The 15,687-nt window shown below is 38.2% G+C and overlaps 1 long non-coding RNA gene across 1 annotated transcript; it reads right to left on the reverse strand.

The window, feature by feature from the left end:
• Window positions 1-6,114: 6,114 nt before the first annotated feature.
• Window positions 6,115-14,805, reverse strand: LOC309860214. The gene is made up of 3 exons (XR_014309259.1): window positions 14,654-14,805; window positions 12,151-12,259; window positions 6,115-6,203 (listed from the first exon to the last, which is right to left on the reverse strand). It is a non-coding gene; the product is annotated as an uncharacterized lncRNA (long non-coding RNA).
• Window positions 14,806-15,687: the final 882 nt, after the last annotated feature.

The following is a 15,687-nucleotide window of genomic DNA, read 5'->3' on the forward strand; positions in this document are numbered from 1 at the left end:
CTTTTAGAACTGTTAAGAGAATCAGTAAGAGAGCTAATTTCAAAATAAAGATACAAAAATGCAATTGCTCTTTTCACATATCAACCATAACTAGTGAGAAAATTGCCACATTTACAATAGCAACTAACAACAAAAACCCAAATAAAAAAATAAAAAAATATATATTCATCCCTATTGTATCCAGCAATAATAGTAAGGACAACCACAAGAACAATATGCATGATACTGGCACAGGAAAGACAGACAGACTGCCAAGGAGCAGAGTCAAAAATCCCAGAAACGCTCAAGTATCATGAGAATTTAGAGAATAAATGTGCCATTTCAAATCACAGGGGAAGGGATTGCTCACTAAAGTAATTTGGGACAACCAGCTAGCCAGCTTAGGGAAAAGTCCATTTCGTAAATTAAATTCCAGTTAATAAAGCATGTTAATAAATGGAAAAAAGAAAAAATGTATGAGAAAACACTCCCAAGAATAATAGACTGGAATGCTTCTTTTTTAACTTGACACCAAAGACAGAAACCATAGAAATTTACATAGAAGTTAAATATTTCCTGGCAGTGAAAACAAAAACAAAATACCACAATTATGTAAGTTTAAGAGACTTAGGAAAAACCATTTAGTAACACACATGTTGGACAAAGAATTACTACCACTCTATGAGGAGCTCTTACAAATCAATTATTTTTTTTAAATGGTCAAAGACTATAGCCAATTTACAAACAAAATAAATTACAATGGACCAAAAAAATGATACATACAGTTTATTTTCTGAAATGCAAGTGAAACTATTTTTATGGTAAACTGGCCCTCACCTCCCATTTTTTTGTTGTTGAGGCATAATTGACATACAACATTATATTAGTTTCAGATATAGGACTTGGTGATTTGATATTTGTATATATTGTGAAATAATCAATACAATAAGCCTAGTTAACATCCATCACCATACATAGTTATAGAATTATTTTTTCTTATGATGAGAGCTTTTAAGATTCACTCTCTTAGCAACTTTCAAATATGCAGAACAGTAATATTAATCATAGTTACCATGTTGTACATTACATTCCCAGGACTTATTTATTTATAACTGGAAGTTTGTATTTTTTGACCACCTTCACCCATTTCACTCATATCCCAACCTCTACCTCTGGAAACCACCAAGCTGTTCTCTACATCTGTGAGTTTGTCTGTTTTTAAGTTGTTTGCTTTTGTATTTAGATTCTACATATAAGTGATATTATATAGTATTTGTCTTTTTCTCTCTGACTTAATTCATTTAGCATAATGCCCTCAAGGTCCATCCACATTGTTGCAAATGGCAAGATCTCATTGCCCCCCACTTTCTTTTAAAAGATTTTATTTATTTACTTGACAGACAGAGATCACAAGTAGGCAGAGAGCAGGCAGACAGAGAGAGGGGGAAGCAGGCTCCATGCCAAGCAGAGAGCCTGATGCAGGGCTCAATCCCAGGACCCTGGGATCCTCATAACCCACTGAGCCACCCAGGCACCCCTCATTCCTTTTTTAAATGACAGAATAATATTCCATTGTATATATAGTCCACAGTGTCTTTATTCAGTCATCTGTCCATGGACATTTAGGTTGTTTCTGTATCTTGTCTATTGTAAATAATGTTGCAATAAACATAGGAGTACATGTATCTTTTTGAGTGTTTTTGTTTCTTGCAGATAAATATCCAGAAGTGGGGTTGCTGGATCAGATGATAGTTCTATTTTTAATTTCTTAAGGAACCTCCACTACTGTGTTCCATGATAATCATATCGATTTATGTTCTCACCTACAGTGCACAAGGGTTTCCCTTTCTCCACATCCTTGCCAATATGTGTTGTTTCTTACCTCTTTGACAGTAACTATTTGAACAGGTACATTTCCCTGATGATTAGTGATCAACATTTTTTTCACATATCTTTGTTCATATACCTATATGTCCTCTGTGGAAAAAAGTCTTCAGATCCTCTGCCCATTTTTTAACCATGTTTTCTTGCTTTTGAGTTGCAGGAGTTCTTTCTATATTTTGGATATTATCCCCTTCCCAAACTCATAATTTTGCAAATATTTTCTTCTACTCAGTAGTTTGCCTTTTCCTTTTGTTGATGGTTTCCTTCGCATGCAAAAGCTTTTTAGTTTGATGTAGTCCTACTTGTCTATTAGCTTTTGTTGCTTTTACTTTTGGTGTCAATCCAAAGTCATCATCTTCAAGACCTATTCAAGGAACTTATTGCTTGTATGTTCTCTAGGAGTTTTATAGGCCTTATGTTCAAGTCTTTACTGTTTTGAGTTTATATTTGTGTATGGTATAAGATAGTGGTCAGTTTCTTTCTTTTTGTGTATGTGACTGTCCAGTTTTCCCAACACCATTTACTGAAGACACTGTATATTCTTCACTCCTTTGTCATAAATTAATTGACCACACTGACATGGTCTATTTCTGGATACTCTATTGTGTCGAATGGATCTATGTGTTTTTTTATACTAAAACCATATTGTTTTGATTATTATAGCTTTGGAATATAGCTTGAAATTTAGGAAAGCACTGCCTTCAGCTCTATTCTTCTTTCTCAAGATTGTTTTTGCTATTTGGGGTCTTTTGTGGTTCCATACATATTTTAGGATTGTTTGTTCTTGCTCTGTGAAAAATGACATTAGAATTTTGATAGGGGTTGCATTAAATCTGAAGATTACTTTGGGTAATATGTACATTTTAACAATATTAATTATTCCAATCCATGAGCACAGAGTATATTTTCATTTCTTTGTGTCTTCTTCAGTTTCTTTCATTAATGTCTTATAATTTTCAGTTTATAGGTCTTTCACTTACTTGGTTAAATTTATTCCTAAGTATTTTGTTCTTTCTGATGCAACTATAAATGGGATTGTTTTCTTAATTTCTCTTTCTGATAGTTTGTTATTAATATAGAAACACAATGAATTTTTGTATCTTGATTTCGTATCCTACAATTTTTTAAAAGAAATCTTTTAAAACCATAATATTGGCATCAGATGAATGACAACCCAAACATTTTTGTAGGGGGGTAAATTTTTACCTCTATCCTCTTAGGGTTTTCCAGCCGGGCCTGAGAATTAAACTGACATAAGACATACTAACAGGAGAAAAACACACACATTTATGTTAAGTTTTACATGACATAGGAGCCTTCCTAAGGAATGAGGCCCAAAGAATTGGTAAAGCCTACAGGCTTTACAGTAGGTTGAACAAAGAGAGGCAAATGCAGAGAAGTAAGTGTATGGGGAGCCTAAGGGAAGATAAGATGTATTTTAACAAGGTCTGCTTGAACAGATTTCTTTCAACCTCAGTTCCCTGTCACTGGTGATAAGAATGTTTTCCTTCCTTCTGGTATACAGAGGACACCTTTCACATGGGAGGTTTATCTCCTACCTTCAGGAATAAAAAGGAGGGTCAGAGTGCCCATCTTGAAACTGCCATTTTTCAAGTGCCTTTAATTCAAAATAATCAACATATTAAAACAGCACACTTTGGGGTAATATGCTCTGCACTGCTCCTTTGGCAAAGGAGACAGAAAATGGACATTTTCAAAAGCTGTTGATAGGAATATGAATGGATACAACCTTTTTGGGAGGCATTTTTATCAACCACAATTATAACTGAGCAACCCATTCAATCTAAAAATCTTGTATCTAGAAATTCTCCACAAAGAGATAGTTACACAAGAGGGAAAACATATGTGCATAGATGTACCTGGCTGCATCATCATATAGGCAAAATTGAACAGATGAAGCAGAACAAAATCTCCATCATTAAATGATTGGTTAAGTAAATAAGATATTCTATCATTAAGAAGTAAGGTAGTATCTTATCTATTGAGGTAGAAACATGAAATCAACATGTTTTCAAGTGAGACAAAAACAGGCTGTCGTGTAGGATGAATTTATTTATAAAGCATGCATATGCCCACGTTTCTATATGTGTATTCATGTACATTTAGAAATCTAGGAGTTTATCTCTGGATGGTGAGATTTGGGTGATTTTACTGCCTTAGTAAATGTTTTTGCACTTGTTCCTATGTTTTGTTTTGTTATTTTTTGTTAATGAGCATGTATCATCTTAATGACAAAATATTAAGTTTTTTTCAAAATAATCCACCTTACCTACCAGTTGCCTCTTTTCACTGCCTTTGTCCCTCTGTTGCACCAATTTTACCACATTTTTTCAATGCTAAGTAGCATAGGCTTTTTCCACTGCCACGCATCTTAAAATAGATGGCATTTCACAACTGCTGTTGGCCAGGGGACCAACATGACATCGTTGTCATTGCCTGTGCACGTGCAAACTTGGCCATGGTTATTCATATTGCCATGACTTCCCTAATTATGCACATTATTGGTTCTACATCCGTTGAGTGTAATTGACATTTAAAATTGCTTTGGTTCATTGCTGTCGTATCACTTCATCACCTCAAAACTGGGTGGCTTAAAACAACAATCCCTTTGTTATTTCTCACAGTTTCTATGGGCCAGGAATTCAGCAAGGGCTTGGCTCGGTAGTTTTGGTTAAGAAATATTGCATGTGATCGCAGCTCCTTAGAAGCTGGAATGGACACAGCAGAGGTGGGGGAAGCAGGAGCAGCTGGAAACGGGCAAAGCTTCTTTCTCCCTTCATGCAGTGGGCTTTTCCATGTGATTCCTCAGGAGTTGGATGGGTTTGGGCTTCCTCTCAGCATGGCAGCCACAGACCACTGAGACTGTTAACACGGAGGTCCTGGGTTCCAGAACAAACATTCTAACAAGCCAAGTGGCACCTGCATCATCTTCTCAGACCTAGCTTCAGAAATCATTCCAGAGCTGATGCTTTCTATGCATTACAAGCAAGTCACAAACTCTCCCAGATACAAGCAGGAGGAAATAGGCTTTCCTTCTTCATGTGGAATTAGTAAGGTTCTAGAAGCCCATATGGGACAAGAACTATTATTGTGGCCACTGGAAAAAAAAAAAATAGCTGGCACAAAATATTTTTAGAATGATTAAACTATTATATGGCATTGACATGTAAAGTTATTTTATTTATTTAACTTTTTAAAAAGATTTTATCTTTTGAAATAAAGCGAGAGACAGTGAGAGAGGGAATACAAGAAGGGAGAGTAGGAGAAGCAGGCTTCCTACTGAGCAGGGAGCCCGAGGTTGGGCTTGATCCCAGGATCCCGGAATCATGACCTGAGCTGAAGGCAAATGCTTAATGACTGAGCCATCCAGGCGCCCTTGTAAAGTTATTTGAAATTCATAAATAAAATAAATCCCTTTCTTTATATGTCAAACAGCGTTCTTTAGTTCAGGAAGTATAAACTAAAAATCTAGGTGGTTAGGGAGCAGTGTCTCATAGTCTAACCGGCTTCCTAAAGGTCTTTTGTACTGACTTCTTAAAGGTCTCCTATTTGTCCATCCAGGTCCACCTTCCACATTTCTTGTGATCTTGACACCATGCAGACATGCTCCTGTGCCCTCTGCTTCAGCTCCAACAGGACCCATGGGTAGGCCTGGTGGGGGATGGGAAGAAGGAGGAGAGAGAGGGCAGAGCGCGCACTGCCTTGGTGTTTCCCTGGCCCGTACCTGACTCAGGCAGCCTGCTCTACCATTCTCTCTCCCTACGGGTTTCTGTAACATCTCCCACTTCTCATCCTTTTCTTGAGGTGGTGTCAGCTTCTCTGATGTTTGCCCTGGGTTTCTGAACTTGCCTTTGTTGCTCCCCGACACCTTTGTAATCAGCGCCTATGGAAACAAATCCCCGACCGGGCGAGAGGCCCGCCGAATAATCCACATCTTGTAACCAGGGGCATATTAGAATAGAAGAGGTAATAGGTACTGCTTCAGAACGGACTGATTTTCCTTCACATTACATGCCAGCAGGATGAACAGAGCCTGGCCTGTCCAAGGCCTTCCCACTGTGGGGAGAGGCCGGTGGCGCTGGGAGCTCGGGAAAATTCCCGGTGGTAGACAGGCATGGCCAGGGGACTGTGGGGCAGTGATCCACTGCCATATTTTCTATCTTGTAATTCCCTTGTTGACAGACACACATGCAATGTTTGCTTGGTGTGACAGCCTGATCTCACCTGTGACATAAGCCAAGGTCCAAACCCGCCTTTGCTGTGTAGCAGAAATAGAAGAGGAGGAAGAAGAAGATGGCTACCGAGCGTCAAGAAGCAACCTAAAAACAGTGGACAGTTGACTGAAGTGATGAGGAATGATCGACACGGGGTAAGGAGAGACGTGGATGGTTTTTCACTTTGGGCATGCTGTAGAGCTATTGGCCATCTACAGGTTTTTTGCACATGTACCCCCCATAACGTCATTTTGAAAAACTAAGCAGCCACTTGCAAATTTCTCAGATACCTGGGGAGGGAAAGATAATGAAGACAGGATTCCCTGATGCCCCATGTGACTCAGGGTGTCCAAGGAGAGAATCTGTGAAGACTGGGGACTCCTGGGTTTCATACAGTTTTAACCCTATTTAGGTGAACCTATTTCTTGAACACTGGGTGCATGAGGCCAATCTTAGAACACGCCTACAAGTCAGCAGTGAGAATCTTAGTACCTTCTTGCATGTCAGTGGTCAGAACCTCAGCACATTCCTGCATGTCAGTGGTGGGAAGCAAGCCAGAACTTCCCCAAATCATTAGAATCTGACTAACAATTTTCACGGTTTCAATTCTACCAGACACCGTAGAGACACACTGCATTGAAAACCAGGCATATTCTTTTCAAATAGGAATGGGTGAAGGGATATCCTTTTGCTTTCCTCTGATCAATTACGGATTCTTCTGAAAGTTATCAAAAAGGAGTGTGCTGACTCTAACTGGTTGTGGAAAAATTCAATTAAACTTTTTTTTAATAAAAACTTCATTTCAAAGATGTCTGCCAGGTGAATTTCAACAAAAAGAATCCTATTTTTCCCAATTATTGTAATTATTGAAATTTGTCAAGAAGGAAAAAAAAGTAGATTACCAAAAATAAAAGCGATTAAAAAGGATCACAAAGAGTCACTGCTTTGTACCCCATGTACTGTTTATACCGGAAAATCTCTAGCAACCCTCTCCTCTCTCAAACTCCCCTCCACTTCCCAGATTATAAGAACTGTTCTACGTGCAAAGATACCAGTTTCCAGGACTGTGGTAGTTGTTCTAGAACTTTCTCTCACCTGATTATCTGTAGTGTGCCCCTAAAGATCAGCTGTGATGGCATTTTGCCAAAGGTGCCCACCTCCCTCGAACAAGCACTTTACCAACATAATTCTTCAATATTTCAGAGTTAAAAATAAAATGCATTTAAAATGAGAATTGTCTGAAAAATAATCCCATTTTGAGGGTTTTCTACTTTCATTTGGTAATAGATTAATAAACATTGTTGTGGAAAATAAGAAACTATATTCATCTCTATATCATCCCCCCCACCACCACCCCAAATCGTTCAAGTCTAGAAAATCCCACTTACCTGCAATGGCAACCCTGGACAAATATTCCCAGAAATTTCTGTTGTCTGCATATGCAATGTTTGAGGCACACATTTTATGTCATACTTAGTAGGTAGAGTAGTATAAAGGTGCTTGCCCCAAAATAAGCGGCAAAAATCAACATGTTGTAAAAAACAAGTTCCCCATGTTACAAATATATACATTAACAATTAGAAAACAGTCAAAGATATGAGGAAGGCAGCAAACAGAAGAGGATATGACCGGTGGCCAAAACAAACACGATAAAGAAGTTCAACCCCACCAGTAATCAGGAAAGCACAAACCTAAAACCACAAAGTGATAGCATTTCACACCCTTCAGACTGGCAAAACCTTAAAAGTTGAGTATTTGTGAATGCCAAGTGTTTGAGAAAATGTGAAACTGTAAGAACTCTCATATACTGTTAGTGGGAGTGTAAAATGGGGCAAAGACTCAGAATTTGGCAAAATCTTGTTAAGGATATACACTGCCTCCTACACAGCAATCAGGCGAGCTATGGAGCTGTTGGGTTCCCACATTTTTTGCACATGTACTCCATAAGGTAATTCTGAAAAACTATACAGCCACTTGCAAATTTTGGACATGTAAAACTTTAAATCACAAATGTAAATAGTTGCAGAAGATGTAAGTTTGCAATTGTTAGAAATACTGACATTTAAAAAATAAAACAGTGATGTCATTCATTTAAATCTATTCAAAAGTGGTATCAGATAACAAATACTATCTATTTTAAAATTACACAAACTGCTCTTGTTTAACATTTGGAAAATTTAACTTTTTTTAAAAAACTTGTATTTCCATTGCACATCTTACTGAAGTTTATCTTAACATAATGTATTCTTATGTTTGAACATCTTATTTTGATCAACTTATCACCTGTTACAGATATGTGCAAAAAATTTTTATCTGCAAAAAATACACATAAAAATGTGCCTTTAAGACTCTGATAGTTAAGAATTTTTTTCCTCAAAAAAAATGTTTTTCTTGATTTCAAAAGTTATCAATAAATAACTATTTTAAGTAGTAATTCACATTACTAATTCTCATTATGTCTAATTACTATTACATGAGTTACTACTAAATTACTATTGGCCAAAACCAAAATGTATTGCACATATTGGTAAGTATTAAATGTAAAAGTGTAAATTTTGATTGGAAATGTTTATGATGGAATGAATGGACTATTTTTTTTCATTTAGTTCCTGTATCCAATTAAGAATATTGCTTATTGCTAAAATGAAACAGGACTCATGAAATTAACAACAAAATAAAAGTAATGGGGTTACTAGCAGTATGAAGCTTACCAATAGTATATTAATGATTAAGTGCATTTTTTATAATAAATTTCACTAAATATACCAAAGTTTCATAAATCTAGTAAGTACATGATAAAAATGAACAAATGAGCTGAGAATTGGTTAATTGGTGATAATGAGCAGGAAATTTAAGTCCAGATGAAGAGTGTATATGGATTTATAATGTCCAATAATATTTTTGTAAAAGTAATGGAAATATTTCTTCTACAAATCTGATTAAATGTTCGAAAAGATATAAAACACTAGCTTACTTGCAACATGAGTTTTTTCTACTCTATCTCACTCTGTCTGTCTGTCTCTCTGTCACACACACACAAACACACACACACACAGGATGCCCAATTAAATTTGAATTTCAGCAATTTTTTAATATAAATGTTCCCATGGCACTACTGAGACATATTATTTGAGAATATACTTGTACTAAAATAACACAAAACTACCTGCTGTTTATCTGAAATTCAAATTTAACTAGACATCCTGTCTTTTACCTGAATTTTAAATTTCACCCAAGTTTTTGCCTTTAACAGAAATATGTGCAAGGAAAGACATGAGGCTCTACTGCAGACTTATAGGCCCTTAATTAAAGCAGACTATGTGGGTCCCAAAATATTTTGAATTGTCCCTTTGAGGCACAGCACTATATTAAGTTCCTAGATAGGTAAAAGACCTTTCTTTCGGACAATGGAAAGAAGTGGTAGTGAATGAGGGGATAGACAATACAGGTGGCCCTCAGGCATGTCAAGTTTAGAATGTGGAAATCCATTATGCTAATAGCCATCATACTGGGGAAATTCCAGTGTGTGTGTGCGCGTGCGTGTGTGCCTATGTGCATATGAAGCCGAGACAGGGGTGGGGGGTTGGCATTGGTAATGGCACAGTGCCCATACCTTAATTTGAAGTCCAATATTCTGGGCAGGGTTTCCCAACACGTCTGCACTAAATGGGTAAATTGGGTTACGGTTGGGCCACAAGAGACTGACCTCTTCAGCTCTCAGGGTAGCCTTCATTTAGAGGCACAGTGACATCTGGCAGAGGGACCCAAGTGAAAAGGGCTGGGAAGCCCCATATAGCAGAAACATCCCCTAATATATGTAGCGTGGTACATCCATAAATGCTCATAGCAGCATTTTTTATAGTTACAAAAATCTAGACATACACTAAATGCCCATCAGAGCAAAAATGGAGGACTGAGTCCTCCACTGGCTATTCGACTAGCCAAGTGTTACAGTGCAATTAAAATGGATAAACCTGATCTGTAACTCCCAAGAGGAAGAGCCCTCAAAAACCTGGCACTGAGAAATAAGCAGGTTGCAGAAGGATGGTAGACACAGTGCGGCAAACGTGTAAAATAGATAGTTAAGGAAACTTTTAAAAAATGCAACCATCGTGTATTAAAAGCAGGCAAGCACTGATTAGAAGGATGTAGAAAGTACCTGCTTATGCCAGGGGAATAGGATGGAAGAGGATGGGTAAGAACAATGGCACAGGAGAGCACTCATGAAGCTCTGCTCCGTTCTCCATTCTTTACACTGTTAACTCATTCACGCCTTTCAACAACCCCAGAAGGTACTGGACAGTATTATCCCCATTTTACAGAGGAAAGGATGGAGGCACAGAAATACAGAGATTAGACAACTTTCCCAGTATCAGACACCTCTAATAATAAAAGGGACAAAAGGGGTCCTTTAGTATTACTAATTTTTTTATTAATAAGGACTTGAAAATGTGACAAAATGACAACATAATAGATGAAAGGGTGTTTATGACACTTCATTCTTTTCCACTTTTTTGAAATATCAAATCAAATTTAAAAGCGCTGCTTTATTTTTTCAGAAGCTCAGACTTGTCCAATAAGATCATTCTAAAACTCTGGTTATGAATTCTTTTCATGAAAACATAAGTCTTTTTCTCATCTGTCCTCACCAATGGTAGATAAATTACATAAACGGGTATCCTTTTTATTTCTGTGTGGTAATACGGAAGTGAAGACATTCTATCTCAGTCTAAATTACACAGTAGGGCCGTAAACTTGCGTGCCTCACTACAAATTATGTTATAATATTTAATATTTAAGGGATGGTTTCCATCCAAAAAGTCTGTGCTTTGCATGATCCAAATGGATGAATGGGAATTAGGTCCAATTTTCCCTTAACTGATTTAATTAACTAAATTTTTTTTTTTTTTGGTTGCAGATAAGTTAAAAGCCAATATTTAAAAGCCTGCTGCAATTACATTTCTAAGAGCCAGGAGAATAAACAGTATAAAGTGTAATCTTTGATTCATGTACCCAGAGTAGTGTCAGGTGGTAATTTTATCTCCACTTCCAAAATAGATTCCAACATTTCATACAGAGCCATTGATGAGGAAATTGATGGGAAAATGGGGATGACAGTAAACATTCTTCCCTGGAATTGCTCTCTTCCGGTGGAAGAGCAGCTGAAGCCTCCCAGGAGCATGTCTCCAGAGAGACCAGGCTGGGGGCAACTGGCCAAGCCTCCCTGACATAGCTCAGCTATTATTTAATTGCCCTCATTCATTTCCACTCTCAAAAGCTAATAGTCGTTGGGGTGCCTGGCTGGCTTAGTGGGTTGAGTGTGTGACTCTTAATCTCAGGGTTGTAAGTTCAAGCCCCATGCTGAGTGTAGAGGTTGCTTAAAAATACCATCTTTTTAAAAAATTATTTAATTAAATTACATTAAAAGCCAGTCGTTAGCTCCCTTGTGAGCAGAAGAAAGACCCGGCCCAAGTCACATGGATGGATCTGGAGAGCAGCAAGCTTTCAGGTGCAGGGGCCCCTGGGGTCTATAAGTAGCCATAGGATTGTGAATCCTAGACAATGAAGGAGGCACGCAGGTATGATGTGAGGGGCTACTGCCCCCACCAACTTGTCACGCCGTCTGAAGCTCCTACCCACACTCTCTCAGGTTCGGACACTGATCCAAGGAATTGCTTATCTCAACTCTGTACCTTGCAGGAAGGGGACATTGCCCCTGAATATGGATTCGTGTATTTGACTCATTGGCTTGACTGTTTAGAGACAGCAAAAGATAAAAGAGTTGGGCACAGAAGAGATAAGTTTTAATGAGCAGAATATATAAAGGCACATGTTATAGGGGCAATAGCAATTGGGGAAGCATATTAGGGCTCCTCAGACAAACAGAACCAGTGGGTTATTTTATATGTATTATACATAGGTTATTGATATGTCCCATATATGCTTTTATATAAATGTAAAACAATATTCTATTGATATAGTTATACATACACACATATAATCTACATAGAGAGTTTCATTGAGAGAGAGATTTATTATAAGAATTGCTCACGTGATTTCGGAGGCTGAGAAATCCCACAACGTGCTGGCTACAAGCTGGAGACCCAGGAGAAGCTGGTGGTGTAGTTTGGTCCAAGTCCAAAGGCCTGAGAATCAGAAGGCTGGTGGTCCCGGTCCAAAGGCAGGAGAAAACCAATATTCCGGCTCAGTCAGTCAGGCAGAGAGTTAATTCTCCCACTCTCCAATTTTTTGTTCTATTCAGACCCTCACGGCATTGGACATAGCCCACCCACACTAGGGAGGGTGATCTGCTTTACTCAGTCTATGGATTCAAATGCTAATTTCATCCAGAAACACCCTCACAGACACACCCAGAAATCATGCTTAGCCAAATCTCTGGGCACACTGTGATCCAGTCAAATTAACACATAAAATTAACCAACACAGGCAAGCTGCAATAGAATTACAAACCAGGAGAAAACACTGAGATGCTAGGTACCCAGATACGGAGGAAACCAAGAATAGGATTAGGAAGTAGGAATGACACCTTTGCCTTCTTCTCATTATCCAGGCTTTAACCTTGAACAACTACTATGGGGAATTCAGTGACCCAAGAGTTTCTCAGAGTTCAGATACATACTTCCAGTCCCACAAAACCAGTCGGTATCACTGGATGCATTTTGTGGAATGGAAGGAAGGATGTAAGGAAAAGTACACATCAGCCAGAGGGCTGTTCTGCTACTTACAGGTTAATGTCCTCGAATGCCATACGCATCAGGTCTCTCACAAAATGGAGATAAAAACCCCCTCTTAGGGCTGTTGTGAGGATTATCAGAATGACTGATGAGTAAGAAACACCCAACCTATGTGAGTTGTATTAGTCACTGACATTACACACACACACACATACACACACACACACGTAAAAGTGAGGACCGTGGTCAAGGTCAACGTCTCATTCTCAATGGCTAATATCCAACACATATTTTCAAAGATCTAGTCTTTGCTTTGTTGACAAACATTTGATCAGCTGCTTGGCATGGGGACAGAAAGGTGAGGCATTGATTCTCAGCTGATCTTGTGCTACCACCAATATTAATTAGTTAATTCCTGGAGTTACTCAATATTGTAAGAATTAATCAGGTCTGGACTTAAAAACAAAATCCATATGTCCCTACATATAACTGAAAACGATCTAAGGTGATCTGGGGGTTATTTTCTTCCACAAAACTGCTGGATTTCTGGTGCAGGGACTGAGAACCAAAGACTTTGTGAGGAATTTGTGTCCTGTGTGTTTCTCTGACAAGATGCTTGAACTTGTATACAAAAAATTTAGAAACGATTATTTCATATTCATTATGCTTTTCCACACTAACTGCACACAGAATCAGCTACATGATTCATTCTGCCAGCATGTTTGGGAATAGCAATTCTCAATGCTTAGAACCCAGCTCAGCTGTACCGGAATCACCCGGTAGGTTGGCTAATGGCCCTCTTCACCCTCCACTGCACCCCACGACATAATGAATCAGAATTTCTGAAAATGGGGCCCAGGAGTTTTCATGTTTAACAAGCTCCCTAGGGGTGCCTGGCTGGCTCAGTCAGGCAACTGAGTGACACGTAATGTTGGGGTCATGCGTTTAAGCCCCACATCGGTCACGGAGCTTCCTTCAAAAGAAAAAAAAAATCCTTAAAAAAAAACAAGCTCACTAGATAATTTTTACTTAGAGTAAAATTTTGACCATGGTAGGTTTAAGGCAGAAGGCAGAGTGGTTACTTCATATGAAACTTCACCTTTCCTTTATCACAAACTTTCACCTTCGAACTATTGTTGACACTGTCAAAATTTAGTCTCTATTTTTCTGGCCTATTTAAGCACAGTTTGGTTAATATAATCATTCTAAAACTTAAATACCTTTCGGTGTCTTCAGGGCAACATTCTGGGCTCAATTTAACTGGGGGATAATTAAAGAGGAGGAACATGCGTTGGTGGTATAGTGGTGAGCATAGCTGCCTTCCAAAGAGGAGGAACACAGGGGGAAAGCTGGGTTGTTTGCAGGCTCTGATTGGTTATTGCAGGCCACCCCTCTGCATGGCTCATAAGCCAGGCATTGTCCCCCCCTGGCTTGTCCGCACAGCACCTCTGCCTCACATACACCACAGCATGCTGGAGCAGAGCCTTGCGCACAGTGTCCTAAGCGTTTCATGATTGTGCTGGTCATTTCTTAGTCCAGGCATGGCTTGGTTTTCCCTAACTGTACATTTGCAGGAGACAATGGCCAGTGTTTGTGATTTTTTGTTTGTTTGTTTGTTTCTCCACGTTAGGTTTGTTCTGACCATATTTACTGAACTGTAATTTTAGGTCTACCAAACCTAGTAAGAAAAAAAATTGAACTTATATTTTGTATTTTTACCTCACTTCTCTTCTAATTCACTCTATTTTATTGTATTTTGCAAGCACACAGCTACACGACACCAAAGACAGCATGGCTTTCCACCACTCTCCTTTAAACAAATTCGGACAAAACCACAACTCTACTTCAGCACATTCTCACCTGCTAAACAGTAGGAGTTTACTCTAGATCATCCATGAGATTCTACAATTCTCTGTGGATATGGTTATATCTTTTTCCTAGAGGTGACAAACTTGTATGTTCACAACAGACTTTCTGCTCTCTTGTAGCTGCTCTGTGCCATCTCTCCCACTGTGAGACTGTGTGGATTAAGAGAACAAAGACCATTTTAATAATAGCCCAATCAAAATGTAATTAAGAAAGGTAATTTGGCATCATTAAAGTTATTACATAATATACATCAAAGATAAAGTCTAGATATTTCTTACCATCTGCTACTTTGGATGATCAGTTCTCTCCTCCAGTAAGATTGAAATGTTCTCATCAATATTTTGAAGTGTGCACTCCTTTCTGAACCTCCTTGTATTTGCCTTATCGTAATACATATCACACTGGATTAGAATCATTTGTGTAACATTAAGCTTCCTTTATAGATTTTTAGCTTCACAAGAATGGAAATCAGTTCTCTCTAATTCACCACTAGGTTTAGTGCTCCCTTTGTTCTATAATCTCTGAGCATAAATTTTATAGTTTGACTAGAACCTAAGCTTTCATGTGTGTTCTGAGAGCCATAGTTACAATATGTCTTAATTCTCTTCACTCAGCATTTTTTTAATGCCAAATACCCAATGTAATTGTTATCTTCAAGTCTACATCCAATGGCTGTCAACCTCTCATTTTCTGCTTCGGATTAGCGTAGTAAATTTTGCTTTTACGTTGTGTATTGATGATCACATCACATCTCTGTTGCTTGGATGGCATAAGCAATGTTTTTGTTTTTTGTTTTTTTAACTTATTTAGCCAGCAGGAGCTTAAAAGCAAAATTTTTTTAAGTAAAGAAATTACTTTCCTTCTCCAGAGAAGATGTAGATGAAGCAAGTTCAAAGAGATATCCAGTTAAACAAACTTTTGTCTCTGGGAACTGGATCCCCTGAGTTGGTTCTCAAGGTCTGCCTGTTTCACACTGATTGTCTGACCAGGTTTTCCTTTTGTGATCTACACTGCTTGAACTAAGG

Source organism: Mustela nivalis, assembly GCF_964662115.1.
Source record: "Mustela nivalis genome assembly, chromosome: 2".
Classification (NCBI taxonomy): domain Eukaryota; kingdom Metazoa; phylum Chordata; class Mammalia; order Carnivora; family Mustelidae; genus Mustela; species Mustela nivalis.